The 15,365-nt window shown below is 39.2% G+C and overlaps 1 long non-coding RNA gene across 23 annotated transcripts in view; it reads right to left on the reverse strand.

The window, feature by feature from the left end:
- Positions 1-32: 32 nt before the first annotated feature.
- LOC122183951 overlaps positions 33-15,365 on the reverse strand; it is a 479,215-nt gene continuing 463,882 nt past the window's right edge. For 12 of the 23 annotated variants that reach the window (XR_006180447.1, XR_006180444.1, XR_006180443.1 and 9 more), the window contains 5 exons: positions 7,112-7,170; positions 6,768-7,009; positions 3,237-5,539; positions 1,137-2,593; positions 33-654 (listed from right to left, as the gene is read on the reverse strand). This is a non-coding gene — a long non-coding RNA (uncharacterized LOC122183951). The remainder of the gene's footprint in view (positions 655-1,136; positions 2,594-3,236; positions 5,540-6,767; positions 7,010-7,111; positions 7,171-15,365) is intronic. The other 11 variants (XR_006180448.1, XR_006180442.1, XR_006180438.1 and 8 more) reach the window with 10 other exon arrangements.

Below are 15,365 nucleotides of genomic sequence, written 5' to 3' on the forward strand. Positions count from 1 at the left end.
GAGAGACAGAGGTGGCGTACAATCAACAAATACACAGTCTGTAGAGTGTTATTTTTCAGGTCCTAGAACTAGCAGGATTATCACAGTGCAAAGTGAAAATAAAAAATAAATGAAAATGCTCTCCTATGTCCAAGAGTTGCAGAAAAACTCCAAAGAGAGTGATCTCCAGCAAGAGATCCTTCCTCAGTGGCAGTCAGCCCTTAAATGGAGTCTAGGAGAGGTGGACCACGGCCACCCCTCCGGTCACACAGGTGAAATGCCTTCACCTGTGCTCCTGCAGCTGACAGTTCTTGCCTCAGGTGATCAAAGTTTCAGGTTGTGACTAATAGTTCCCATGTGCTCCAGCCCTTTGTGACGTGAGCTAATGATCAAGTTAACTACAGGAAGAACCTTAACTAATACAGAGATCTGATGCTTACACATGCTTTGCAATGCATGTTAATACAATTTAAGATGAGTGATGATTGGTGTATGGTGGAATTCCATGCTCTTTCATGGGCCAGTGCACAGGGGTGCTATTGGAGGCAACCCAGTTTTGCACTGCAGATTCATACTATGCTCCACCAGTTCCATGTAGACCATCACCATGCGTCACACATGATCTGACAGCAACACTGGGAAGTTTTGATGGCATTTCTTTCCTTCTGGTGATCCCTACAGGTTCAAAAACCATAGGGGAGGGGAAAAAGGGAATGGGGGGGGGGGGAGGGGGTGAAGGGAAGGGAGAGAATATGAAGGGGAACAAGAGAGGGCACACAAAAACGTCACCTTCTCTTTGTGCTTTGAAGTATGAAAACTCAGCATGCCAGATTTTGTCATGAAAACCTGTGCTCTTTCTTCACCATTTTTTTTTTAAATAATTGATAATCTTTCCAAGATCTGAACACCGCTTTTTTGTAGCAACAGAAAATAAAGCCTCCAATGGAGATCCACAGATAGTTAAAACAAGCAAACAAACCCTTCCATGTTGCTTTTACTCCTCTTTTTAACAGAAATGTCTTTTCTGAAGAGTGCTTGTCAAAATATTCAAGACATTTTGAAAGCATTGTGGACGAGGAGTCAATATAGCTAGGAGCAGTGACTAGGAAGAGCGCATGCTGATTTCCTTTCATGGAAACCTTATGCATTTTCCTTACCTTATTATATGAAAATATTTGCCTTGTTAGAGCCTTGGGACTGGCATTTGCATCTGTGTAATCCTCTGACCACTGAGAGTGGTGACCAGAAATCAGCTCTTGACTGCAAGATCAAATATTCAATGAGGAGTTTGGCACTACATAAGTGAGCCATAAGACTATAAGCTGTAGTTTCCTTTTTGGCTAAACATTATTAATACCAGTAATCCACAAACTCAGCATCATTTAAAACTGATAATAGCAGGATGCTGTTAGTTTGAACTCATGTAGACCCTTGGCCCTCAGGAACTCTGTAAAAAGAGATTTCCAACTCTAGAAATTTGTGTCTGTTTTTTTTTGGTTGTTTGAAAACTCTTCTTTCAGATGGAATACCAAAATAAGGATTTCTCTTGCATTTCTTCCTGAAAAGAAATCCTCCTAGATGTCAGCAGTACTGGAAACTTTTAACTCAAGTACACGCACAAAGTAAGCAGTTTCAGCCTTGGCACCGAGTGCTGGCAGAGACACTCAGCTGTGTTTTGAAAGGGCCACCTCCAGGAGCAAAATACAGGTTCAACAACACAGTTTGTATAATATTTTCCAGTATTTGCTGTATGTGTTGGTGATTCTTCATACTTTTAAGATCTGTTCCATCAAGCAATAGAAGGAAATAGAGAATATAGTGGTGTTTTTTTTGGTAGTCCGTTTGAATCTAGATTTCCTTGGGCAGGGCTGGTTTGGGTCTTTTACATAAAGCTATAATGGTTAAAGCACGGTATTTTATCAATCCTATCACTGAAACATTTTCCAGAAAATGCTCTAAAAGGCCCGAATAAACAAGATTTTGGGTAGATTAACAACAGTTTTAAGTGTTCATTAGGAGAATTATAATAAAATAAAATAATAAATGTATGAATAAACTATAATACAGCTTAAAGTTACAATAACAGTTACTTGGATGCAGTAATAAAGCCTAATTCACAATAGTACTGAGCAATGAGAAGTAAAGCTGTTAACTGCAATAACTGGCAGAAACATATTAAGGTCTACAGGAGGGCCTCAACAGCAACAGGGTGCATGTACAGAAAGGCACGTCCACAGGAGATTGCACCTTGCAATGGGGCGCATCTACACAAGCGCGTGCCTAGTCTGCAAGCAATGGGGCACATCCACTTATTCTTAGTGATTCTTCTTTTTTTCCTTGTCCTTTGATTTCTTCTGAATTCCTCATTGAAGCTGAAGTAGAATTTCTTACAGCATTCTTCCTCTTTCCTTAGTTTTCCATTGCTTGCTTTGTTAAAATAACCAGTTTTCAGTGCATTAATAATACCTGTTATCTGTGATGCTTACATTTTAGTCATTCAATATGAAGTGCAATTTATATTGAATCAACAACATTTTAGTGTGTTCTTTTTTGCCCCCTCTCACCAGAAATACTTCATTTTTCTAGCTTTTCTTTTGCTTTCGATGTTCTTAATCTTTGTGGGTGTTTTTTTTTTTAAAAAAAAAAAAAAAAAAAAAAAAAAAAAAAAAACAAAAAAAAACACTCTTTTATGGTAGTCATCCTGAAAACTAAATTTCTTTTTCATTCATCTGTTATATACGTCAAAGATATAAAGCTATTTTTTAAAGTTACTAACTTCTTTTACATATTGTATTCTTGTACTACTTCTGCTGCTGAACCACAATTACCCCCTTCTCATTACACTGTTCTGATTCAAGCTTATTTTGAATACATTTAGCTCTAGCTAAGTAACTAAGAGGATCCTCATTTTATCTTTTTTTTTAATATCATTTTTTTATATCATTTATATATTTATGTATCACTTAAGAAGTGATACAATGTACATCCCTTGATCATATATCAAGGAGTTGTTTTTAATCTTTTGCTATTTTCACCATCCATTATTTTTTGATCTAGATTATACCTTGTAGTTCATGTTTTCATTTATTAAATAAAATCAAGTCATCATTTCTTTGAGCAATACTTTTAGAAACTATTTGCTTTATCTGACTTTAAGGCAGAGAAGGAAATGAATTAAACTGCTTCTATCCAATTTAACTATCTCACTTGAAAAGCAATAGTCATAGACCAGTAACAAGAAAAGAATACTTACTTACCTTACTCCAAATGAATTTCCATTGAAAACTTCCCAGAGAAACAAAGATCTCCAAAAATAGATACTGCCCTCCTCGCTGCTGGCCCTTAAATGAGGGAGAGGTTTACCCAGGGTGCATCTGTCCTGTTGTGCAGATGAACTGCCTGCACCTGTGCTCCTAGGGCTAGCAGGTGAATTGCCTGCACCTGTGCTCCTAGGGCTAGTCACACCTCTTCCCCAGGTGCTCAATCACAAGTGCAGGCTGTGACCTAACAGTTCCCATACAAACTTTCATATGGATTTTGATGGGTTGCTCGTGGTGATTTTATCAATGATTTTTTTCATTTCAATGAAGGTTTTAGTATTATAGTGGCAGAGGGAAATTAGACCTCTGTTCTTGATACAGTTGTGAAAAAAACTGTTATTTAAAAAAAACAAACAAACAAACATTGGATCTTCTGACTCATTTCATTACTGTTGAGACTATCTAAGGACAAATTCAGGAAAAACAGAACAAAATAGAAAAGTCAGGATAACATTGGCTTTGGAAAAAGAAAGAAAAAAAATGAACAGGATTTCAACAACTCTTTTATAGATGAAAATAAATCCTGAGCGTTGTTCAGATTTTCCTCTTCTGAACCATGATTTTCTGACATTGTATCTATAACGTTGTCAGCTAGAACTATATCTACGTATATAAATACCCAAGGTTATTTTTAGATCTACCTTTAAAAAATGTATTAAAACATTAATTAACTTGCTAATATTTCAAATCACTCTCACATCTTTTGTTCCTATTTGTTAAAAATTACTTTTCTGTAATTTATCCCTTGAGGAAAAGATAGACACTAGCAGACTTCAGGCTATGATTCCTTTGAAATCCTTTCTTTCAATGCTAATATATAGAAATCTATTAAGAGCTGTAAGATCAAATCTCACTTGCTGACTACCAGTGAAGCTGGTGAGGATGCAAGTAAAGGTGCTTTTTGGGTAGTTTCACCCTGATTACTCTGTGAGCTTTGATAATTATATATTATTACTTTGCTGAGACTGATGTCTGGCTTCCACGTTTGTTTTTCTGCTCTGTGCTTCATCAGAGGGACTTTCAATGGCAAAACAAAGAGATCTAGGCCTTGAAGGGATCAGGTGTGAAGACATCTGCCTCATCTTTCACACTGCACCATTCAGTTCAGGTTGTTTTGATTTTGGCCTAAATCAAGAGCCTACTTATAACATAACCTGGCTACCATAACATTACCTGGCTACCATCTCTTGATAATCCATTTCTCTATTATTGAAATCTCTGCAGTGCAACATTTGACCATCACCAGAAAATATCCCATAGTATTCAGCATTTTCCTTTAGACCCTGCCATGTGGCCATTTCAAAGTACCTTGGGTGGTGAGGAGAAATCCAGTGCTTACTTTGCAAATCCTCAGACAGAAGACGCTGTGGTTTGTGCATGATGTCTATTAAACCACATCATTCTCTAAGGCACTTACTTTCTCAAATAGAAACATTACTCCTTTCTTCCTGAGGAGCTGCCTGGTTTTCAGTATGGAAAAATACAGAACAAAAAAGACTCTGGGATTTAAAAAAGTCACAACTGCCTCTCTGTATTAATCATGTGAAAGAATTTTCTCATAGCTGACCCAGCTGTTACTGCTTGTGTCTTACTTGAGTGCTAGGCAGACAGGCAAGGCTTAAAATCTCGTCATTTCTCTGTTTTGGAGGGTTTCATTCTACAAGTGCCAAAACATCCTGTCTCCCCGTGCCTCACAGAAGTTGGGACAGGCATCTAAGATGCAAGAGCTGAGTATGGCTGTCAGAACTCAGGGATGTCCTCTGCAGCATGTTCCCAACTGTACCGAGGGAGAGAAGGGGCTGGAACATGGAGCTCATCCGCGCATTGCAGGGGCCGCTGGAAAACTTCAGTACCCAGGAAAACTGGATGCAGGGCATATGTGGAGAATTCAGTGCTTGGCTTACGTCTCTTGGCTGCAAGTGTACCTGCATATCCCGTGTGCCCAAGAACTTGCCATATAAACATTTAATTCCTTCTAACTTAGCAGATAATACGGAGGTCTCGAATTTACATTGTCCTGCTGTTTCACCCTTTTTATATTCCTTCTGGATGAACTTTGCATTTGCATCAGCATTTTTTAAAGCCCTGATTACAGACAAGTGGAAATAAGAAACTCACTCCTTGAATGGTTCACAGCTGGGATAATTTGCTGAGATATGCAAAAGTTGGGAGGAGGCAGAAGATGGTAGGCTTGAATCTGAAGACTTCCCAACTTAGGTGCTGTCCTGCAAGTATCAGATCTGGGATCAAAATTAAATATAAATGCTCCATTTTACTTTCTTGAATATCAGTAGTTTGTTATGAAAATCCAGTAGCTGAGGCTCAAAATTAATTTAATTACCCTAACCTTAATAGGGTAGCTTCAAATATTCATCTACGATATCCAGGGACCACCTAAATTAAGTTGATTGAAAATGGTTCACAGATTGCAAATGTACATCAATCTTTTCTGTCCATCCTCGGTTCTGAGAGGAGTTCATGTATAGAGAATGCTTTTTTACTTCTAGCCGATCCATACGTTGTAACAACTGCAGTCAATACACTGATAGCACGTGCCATTTGTAAACAGATGAGGATGACAAACAACTTAAAATTTTTCCTCAGGAGATGTACAAGCTCTCCTGGTTGATACATCACTAATGTGCTCCTATTTCAGCAGGCCTGGTTCATTTTTGCACACATTACGTTGCATTCCTGTCATCAATAATAGTGATCAGAATTTTAACAATGGAAAAGCAGAATATGTGAAGGCACACCTCCTTCAAATCCATCAGTGATGAGGCTTAGTCAGCTCTGGGAGGAGCGTAAGACCCCTAGAATACACCCTATCCCATAAGACTGAACCTTCAAGTTTTCCAAACTAATTCAATATCTACTCTGAACAAGCCTAGTAACTGTTTAGACAGATTGCCTCTGAATCAAGTCTTGCTGTCACAGGAGATAGCTTCCTAAGATTCGAGAACAAAATAGCATATGATTAAGCAAGTCTCTTCTGGCCTTACTTCTTATGAGACTAAGAGGGAAGGCATAAGCTTATACACAAGAAATCAGACTTCTTAGGAAAAGGGCTGCAACCCTGGCCCTTTGTATAAAAGCCAGCTTTCAGCAGAAGGCACAGTAACTTCCCGTCCCAAGGCTTGAGGGGTAGCTTTGGGCTAGCTGTCACACTTATGCCTGCCAAAGAGTTGCTGACATGAGCAACAGGGTGTGGGAGGGAAGACTGTGGGTTTCTTTACTAGTGCAAATTTCCTCTTTTCAATTAGGCCCCAGTATAGCTCTAAGCATGATAACCAATGTTTACTCCTTCATACTGCCAGAAAAAACACAAGTGGCAGTTCATCGGAAGCGCGTAAGGGGAGAATTCTGCATGCAATAATAATGTAGGACTAATACATGCAGTATTTCCAATAGTGAGGTCATTCAAATATTTCCAGTTCTTATTTATTTATTTTAGATAAACTCACTCACCTTGCTCACCTCTAGCGCAGGAGAACCACAGCTGATTCCCTGTGGCATAACCTTAAGATTATTCTTTGTTCTTCTCCGTTATATTGTTATTCCTCCTACAGCAATAGCAGGAACTTCATCTCTTTCTATGTAATTTCTCCACAGTGCTGGATGAAGAATCCAAATGGAGTCACAAGATCAGACTTTTCATTCTTTCCCATTTGTTTCTCAGAGTTCTTAGGTCACAGTTTTCCTTTTGTGCCCTGAAAAGAAAGCGTGATGCACAGGGGTATCGTTCCAGGGAATCATTTAGATAGACATTATAAAGAGGAATTTAAAAGGAAATGTCAGTGAGGCTCACTTACGTATTGTAGTTTTCCTGGTACAATATCCACAATATTTGCATTGGACCTGCATAAAGTTGCTGTTAAAGAAAAGCACAGAAACTGCATATCCCACCATCCACAGAAATATATGATAGCAGTTCTCTAAAGCACTTTAGGATATGTTCACTTAGATGTATTGCATCAGATACTCTTACCATGGCGAGAACTAGCAAACAAATTTCAGATCAATGTAATGCTATTTATTATACATTTTCTCAATTTTTGACAAAAATAAATGGGTCAATAATGCACTCATTAAAGTTTCAATGAATTCAATATTCAGAATTTAAGAAAATGTTTACAAATTGCCAAAAATTACATTCAGATAACAATTACACATATTAAAAATAGCTATGTAGTTCAGATAATGGACTACTGCTCTGGTTTGGTTCTGGTTTCTGATAAGTAATCAAGAGAGTCCATGTAATTAGTTTTTATATCAATCTTTTATGAAGATAGAAATTTTCTTCATCCCTGATATAATCCTAACTGCTGTTCACAGAAGTGATAGAAGCTGCAAGAACACCCAGCTATACTGTGGGTGTATTTATGTAATCATATATATTCCTGTTCATAGATAGATTAAAAAACAAATAAATTCAAAGCAGCCATCTAATTCATAAATCCTGTCAGACAAAAAGGTTTTGTGGGACATACAGAGATTGCAGTACAAAAAAAAACAAAAGAAATGTAAAAGTCTACTAGCTTTAAAACCAGATGTGATAGGCCCCTATGAAGTCATTTCCTACTGCTATCCTGCTGCCTGGCTGCACAGGTTGTGTTGTTGGTCTCTGGAACAGATGGTCTTCTCTTATAAACTCCACAGTTACTGGACAACAGAGGTATTTAATTTTGAAGCCCTCTTAAAAAAAAATAAAAAAAAATCCTGTTTTAGATTTGCTTCTTGATGAAGATTCATATAATTTTGTTGCAGAGTAATATTTGTGCAAAGCGTAAATCCCTACTATTTTATTTCTGGAATGATTCAAAGGCTTTGTTGCCAACTTTTACTGTGTTGTATTGGTCCGCCTGCCAGCTTCAAGTGCTTTGTTTTATTTTCTGTCTGGTGACTGCTACACTCCACCCATCTCCACATGCAACTGAAACGAAAGCAACAAGCCTTGACTGCAAAGAAGAGCTCCACAGAAGAGCTCCAATAATTTATATTTCTCTGCATATCTTTTTCTTGAGTAAAAAAAGAAGTATTGTTTCAATGAACATGTTGAGAACTTCTAGATAAATATGAACAGTTGCATGAACCATCTCGCTGACTCCAGCTGGTCTCAGTATGATACAATCTACCAGAAAAGTGACAGAACACACAGCTCTTTTACATCTGTCTTTATGTAGCACACAGTTTTGTCTGGTAGAATGAATCACAAGTATATGTAAGTAATTCTAAATATTTTCTGGCAGTATAAGACAGGACTGGAGAGCATCAACGGTTTTCTGGACATGTTTATCTCAACCATACAACCATAAGGAGCAGCAGATGCATATTCCCATGGTAATACAATGCTCTCGTGTCAGAAAATCTAGCTTTCAAATTTAGACCTGTCTTAATGAAAGGTTAATTCACTCTTTATAAAGTTTCTTTGTAGTTAACATTCCTTCTTCATTGTATAAAAGCACATTGGTCTAGCACACTGGATGCTGAAAGCAAAGTTTAATTGTGTAGGCTGATCCTGACTCTTTGTTCACAACTGCTTGAAGGAGTTATGTTTTCACCCTGAGACAGTCTTTGTTGAGCACTTAATGGCACATAAATTCCCGGACTCACCATGCAGGAAAATGGCTTGCGCAAAGGGTTTTCTCTTTCTCTGCCATATATTTCAACAAATTCAGCATTCTGATTGTTTTTCTACCTGATTTACTGTCCCTCTTGCATAGGAGAAGAGGCCAAGGAAAGCTACCTTTCTTGCATAATTTTTATTACATTCTGAACTAACCTCTTAGCATCCTCCTGGATTTAATTTCTGACTGAGATGAAGCATAGCCATATGAGGATACAGGTCCAAAGACAAATTACTGCAACTGAAACTGACCCCATAGCCAAAGCAAAAACTCAAGTTTCATATTCTCCACAGTTACCACCTTCCATGCCCTGCTCTCCTGCAAGTATTTTTCTCAGCGAGGCTGTGAATGCGAGAGTTGTACATTGTTTTGAGGTTTCTTCCCTGAAAGAGATGGAATGACTCCATCACATTCCTTTTTCCACTCTGTCACCCATTTACAAACTTTGTAGGAAATATAAATCAGAGAATTTGTATTACCTACATCAAGATTCTCATTCTTTAGCAGGATCTGTCTGTGCATATAATCTGTGAGAAATTGTACTCCAGCATGCAAACTGTTCATCCTATTTTTTGTAAGAGAAACTCAGGGAATAGACAAGCCTGCTTCTTGTTTTTATGGTGGTTTTAGTATGCTCTTTTGCATCACTGATTCTCTCTGCTTTTCTCCACAGGGGAGGAATTCCAGTTGTAGACAGGTGACCTTTGCATTACTATTAATTAACACTTCGACATGGAAGTTAGCACTGCATGCAGAGAACCAGCTACTTGAGCTGTGTGACAGGCAAGCCAGCTACTAACAACTCTGTCCAAACATGGATGCTTCCTTCCTACAGCTTTTGCGAAGCTGAGCAGATGTGCATATACTTCAGTCTTGGAGACAAAAGGATATTCCAGAAAATGTTAATGAGAAAGTAAAGTATATTGCCAGAACATGTCATCTTTAACACAGGCCACACATAATTATTTTCTTAGAGTAAGATACAGAGAATGCCAGGGGTCTTGAAAAGTTTTTAACAGAAGGAAGCAAATGGGTTAAAAGCTCTCCTAGGATGTCTAATTACAGGGAAGTTCAGATTTTTACTTCTCCAAGAACCAAAAAAAATAACTTTCTCTGAATTTTAAAAAAATTTTCTCTGTAAACCTACAAATTTATCTCTTAACATTAGAAAATTCAGAGATCTGTATGACTGCTTTATCAAATTTCTTAGGGTTGTAAGCAGCTCATAAGTCAGTCTCTAGAGGGATGAGCTTAGGAATGATCTCAAGGCTATAGCCTGAACATAACTGCTTATTTTTCAGTGTGGCTGTTCCTTGAACCTTCAGCTTGATCACATAACATGGATTTATAACCTGTTCAAACCAGCATTTTCAATATTGTGCAGTGGAGGGCCATAGATCTGTCTTCTCTTGATTGATCAAATTAGCTTTCTGATAAATAGTAGCAATTAGGCTGCCACTAATCTAAAGTAATACTCAGGGGAAAAAAAAAAAGAGCTATCTACTGAAAAAGCATGTTATCCTTTATCTCATAACAATTAATGAAAAAATACTTATGTTGAATATCCACTCTTCTGGCAGCAAAACCTTGTATGTAAGGATAAAAAGTTTTCTGGTGTATAAACAGTACTAGGTAAGAAACGTTTTTAAAAAGAAACATCACATGCTTTAGACACTAACTTTTTACCACGTTCAATGTCCCTGTTTCATGGAGAGACGACTGAAAGAGCACCTTGGACTGGCAGGATCTGCTGGCATCTAATGGCTGTGTAAGATTTCCTCTCTGTGTTACGGAGTGCTTGGAGCTCCCTCACGTCTTCTTGTGGCAATTCATTTTCCTCCAACCTTCCCTATCCTGGTGCTCATCAGAGGCTTTTCTTGAAGAGATTTGGCTTTCCTGGTTCTAGGGGCTTGACAACACTCATCAAATCCATATTTAATATTGAATATCTGCAACTGAGGACCAAGCAGGACTATCATGTTGCTGATTCAGCCTTGAATCTGTTGGCTCTGGAGCGGCTGTAAGGGCATCTTAAGGAGACACTTCCTAGGCTATATTGATACTGAGACAGAATCCCTGTACCACAGGATGTCTTTCACTCCACGACGGCAACTTTCTTCTGAAATGAACATTCCATCTGTTCTCCTGCAGCGCTCCTACAACTCACTGTGTTCCAGTCTTGAGTCTGAATGCTGGAAAAATAAATCTCTTAATCAAATTTACTGTGCAATTTTAAACTTTGCCTGCAAGAAATCCTTTTACTGAATGTGTATTTAGACAACAGCACAGTGTCACTTTTCTTATAGAACAAATCTTGCTGACTGACAGTGGAAAAAGGAATGTGATACAGTCATTCCATCTCTTTCAGGGAAGAAACATTTTTTTTTCTTCCTTTCCTTCTTTCCTTTTTCCTTTCCTTCAATATTTGTGCTTTGTTTTTTTTTTTTTTTTTTTTTTTTTTTTTTTTTTGAGATAAATTATCTCTTATTATTTTTTTCAGTATCAGTTATTAGGCAGAATGGATGGAAACCTGCATAACTCATTTCATTTTTTTTCTTCAATACCAGAAAGAATCAGGAAACATTGGCTTCTTACAGTTTATTTGGAAGATGCCATGTGCAGGGAGTTCAATTTATGGAACTTATCTAATTTTGCTTTTATTTTATGACGATCACAAACATGAAATATGGGTTCTTTCTTGTTCTTTAAATTAGAAAAAAAAACAAAAAGCAGCTTTCTAATGATAATTTGAAGTGTTTCTTAAAGCTCCATGTAGTTATGTCAAGAAAGTAGTCTCTCATCAAATAAACATCAAAAGCAGTAGAAGCAAGTTCATCTGAGCTTCTGTCCAGTAAATAATTGAAGGAGTTGGGATCAAAGTTATCTTAGGCTAAGCAGAGATATTAGGCAACAGAGGTAATATCTCTGATTTTGTTTTTTGTTTGGTTGTTTGGTTTTAAATCCTCCTCAGTCAAATGTTTTTGGACTGAGACTGCATTTTAAAGAAATGTCACCACTGTATCCATAAGGAGAGGTGAAATCAAGTAGTATGACTTACGGCTTGTCTGAGATGTGAGCGGTACATAAAAAGAACAAGCAACAATATAACATATAAAAAATGACTTGATGTTGAAAATCAAGAGATTTTAAAACCATTTTTTTTTAAAAAAGAAAGTGTGAAATAAAGGAAAAGAAAACTTGATAAGACTGCAGTTTCATGGCAATAAATTTACAGGATGTATCAAATCTGCTGCACCTCCATCGTGAATAAAGGGCAAGGTGGAGGCTGCAGCACAGCTGGGGCCAGGACTACGGCAGAGTACTGTCAGCAGGAGACACAAAAGCCTCAAAGGGCAGGGACAGCTAGCAGTCTGTTGTGAAGGTGCGCTCCAGGCGTGCGTCCTCTGGTGGACGTCTCAAAGAGCTGGCTGCTGCTGCCATTATATAATTATGTGCATCGTATTTCTGTGCAAACATAGAACAAAACCACAGCTCAAATCTTGTTGAAGATCCATGGCCAGGATATTCCTGTCTAATAATAAACCCACTGCTAATTTAGAAAAGCATTTCTTGTATATCTCTTCATATAAATCCCACCTCTGAGTTGATAGCCTAGCAGCCACATGCCCAGCAAATTCCCATCATATTAACTAAAGGATGTTGGTGGTCTCCAAACACCAAACGCAGTAGCTCAAGCAAAGCAGCTGAAACTGTGCTTCTTACATGGACCTGGAAATATATAATGCTATATAAGTAAATAATTAGGCTAACTTAAACCAGCTTTTGATCTTTGCTAATGAAAATCTGCAGATAAGATCCTTTTCCACCATTTTCCAAATGCTTCTGCATCCAGTGTCTTAGAAATGAAAACCTGTCTGGAGAGCTCCACTTCTGCTGGCACTTGTGTGCCTATCCCAGAGACTGCTCAGCACAGCAGGAGGCTAAATTCCTGCAGGGGCATTCCAGAGCAGCCCAGCTCCCATCAGGTTCATGTGAGCCTCCTGCATGGGCCACCAGCGCCGCAGTCAGCAGGCACCACACACTAAGCTCAGGCACAGGCACTGGCTGTCTGTGGCTTGGCTTTTCCACCTGACTGGAAGTGCTGCTGTCACAGCTCAAGTCGCTGTTTCCCTTCTAAAGTAATTTTTGCACAACCAGAGCCTCGGGTTTCCATTTTTACAGCAGGAGTAGTCACATACTTGAGGGCTGAATAAAGACTAATCAGATTTGTCATGTTTTCATTCTTCTGCTAGGCCAGGTTGGAGATAAGCCTCCAAGCAAAACAATTGGCAGCCTCAGAGATTTTGGACTTGGCACTGACTGAGCTCTCCTCCATAAGCATCCCTTTTGCCAGCGTGTCTGAGCTGAAAATAGCAAACCTGGACATGACAGCTGAGGAAAATGAGAGCAGGTTAGGAAGTACTAATTACTGCCATTCACTTTTAAACAGCTGCCATACCTGAGAGAACAGAATAGTGAGGTTTGGTTAGAGCAGGGTAAGCGCTTCAGGGCTTTTCCTCCCTCTGCAAGCAGTGGGGCTCCCAGGAGGGCAGCATGGCACAGGGCAGGCTGTGTGAGTGCCCACCCCTCATGTTGTGCCCCTTATGTCAAGAGGATGTCTATGCAATTTGATGAGTGAGCTTTAAAGGCACTGCAGGTGTCTCCCCATGCTCCAGAGGTGGCCATTGGCAGGTCTCTGAGTTGAACCCGCTTTCATCCAAGTGTCAGTGTCACATCTGAAGAAAGAGTGACAGGGAGGACAGCTGACTTATGAGTAACGTAGGAAGGAACCACCTCTGTCAGGGAAGCAGGGCCTCCCTCTCTGCAGCAATGTGCCAGTGCTCAACTCCTGAGGTAATGTTTCAGCAAGCCAAAATAAGCCTTTTTAATGAGGTCCAGGGTGCATTGTGCCTCTTGCCAGCTCCTCATTAGTGAACTGACTGCACTACAAATAGGCAAAGCCCATCAGCTCCATACAGTTATCAGTCGCTGCTGGGCCTGCTGCTGATTTACAGAGATGAGCTGTTCGGGGTTAAGCAGACACATATGGGAACTTGTAGGGAACTTCCTTGAAGTAAGCCCTAAAGTAAGCTACATCTTCCTTGGAGAGAGTTTAAAAATAAAACCGTATGAAGAAGCAGGCAGAAATAAGGTCTGGAAGCAGAGAGCCAGATCTGCTTTTATTTTGCTGTGTCTTATCACTGTGAACATCTGCTAAACAAAAAAGGAGGAAGAAGTAACTACTAAAAGTGATGCTACTATTTCAAGGGTAATGAACATGAAGATTATTCCAAAATTAACATCAATGATTTTTATTTTTATTTTGAATTATCTTTCCATCTCTTCTGTTTCTCCAGTTGTGGCAAAGTGTTTTGATAGTGGAATGAGCAGAAGCCACGCCTGCCACTGCTCTCTCAGGAGTATTTAAGTATCGTATTTTTGCATGTATGAGATCAGAGTAGGTCCTTAATGTGGGTAGTGATTCCAGCAAGGACAAGGCTTTGAAAAAATGGGTTGTTTTCAGTGAAAGTATGATCATTTATGTGACCAGAAGAAAAATATGTAGAACTGTGTGGTCAGTGAACTCCAGGAGAGATGTGATACAGGGCTCGTGGAAGAGTCCATCACTTGTAAACTATAGTTGAAGGTTATCAACTCAGACAGCTTGTTCTTGATTCAACAGCTTTTTGTTGTGTCTTTAGTTTGGAAATGAAGCTACAGTTCACAAAAGAAGTCTCTTGGGAAAGAGAGACTGGCTTGTAGTCCAGGAAAAAAAAAATTAATTCAGTGGCAGGTGGGGCAGCATTGTGGTTTAACCTGGCAAGCAACTGAACACTACACAGCCCTTTCCTCACATTTTCCACCACCATCCATTGTGGGATGGATGGGAAAAAGAGGGTAGAACACGTGATGCACAAAGCAACTGCTCATCACCTGCCAACCAATGCCCAGCCAGTCCCTGAGCAGTGGCCAACACCCCTCAGTTTTACAGTTTCCCCACACGGTGTGGTACGGTATGGAATACCCCTTTGGTCAGTATAGATCAGCCGTCCTGGTTCTGTCCCTCCAACTCCTGGTGCCCTGTCTGCATCCCTTGCTGGCAGGACAGTATTAGAAGATGAGAGGGCTCTGTACAGCCCCATTCAGCAACAACTGAAACACTGCTATGTTATCAACCCTGTTTTTCTCCTAAAGCCAAAACATAGCATCATACCTAATGTTATGAAGAAAAACAGCTCCAGCTGAAGCCAGGACAGGCAGAGAAGACTAGGCAGGCTCAGAGTTTCCCGTACTGTAGTTTGATTTCCCACCTTCTACCCTTCTAGGAAAAAGCTCAATGTATATCAGTCTCACAATGTTATAAATTAATTGCTAGCCACTTGTAGCTTTGTTATATACCTGCTTCTTTTGCCTCAAGATTTGGCTTGAGTTTTTCTCA

The sequence above is a fragment of the Lagopus leucura genome, unplaced genomic scaffold (genome assembly GCF_019238085.1).
Source record: "Lagopus leucura isolate 7727_CA_CO unplaced genomic scaffold, USGS_WTPT01 Super-Scaffold_100021, whole genome shotgun sequence".
Classification (NCBI taxonomy): Eukaryota; Metazoa; Chordata; class Aves; order Galliformes; family Phasianidae; genus Lagopus; species Lagopus leucura.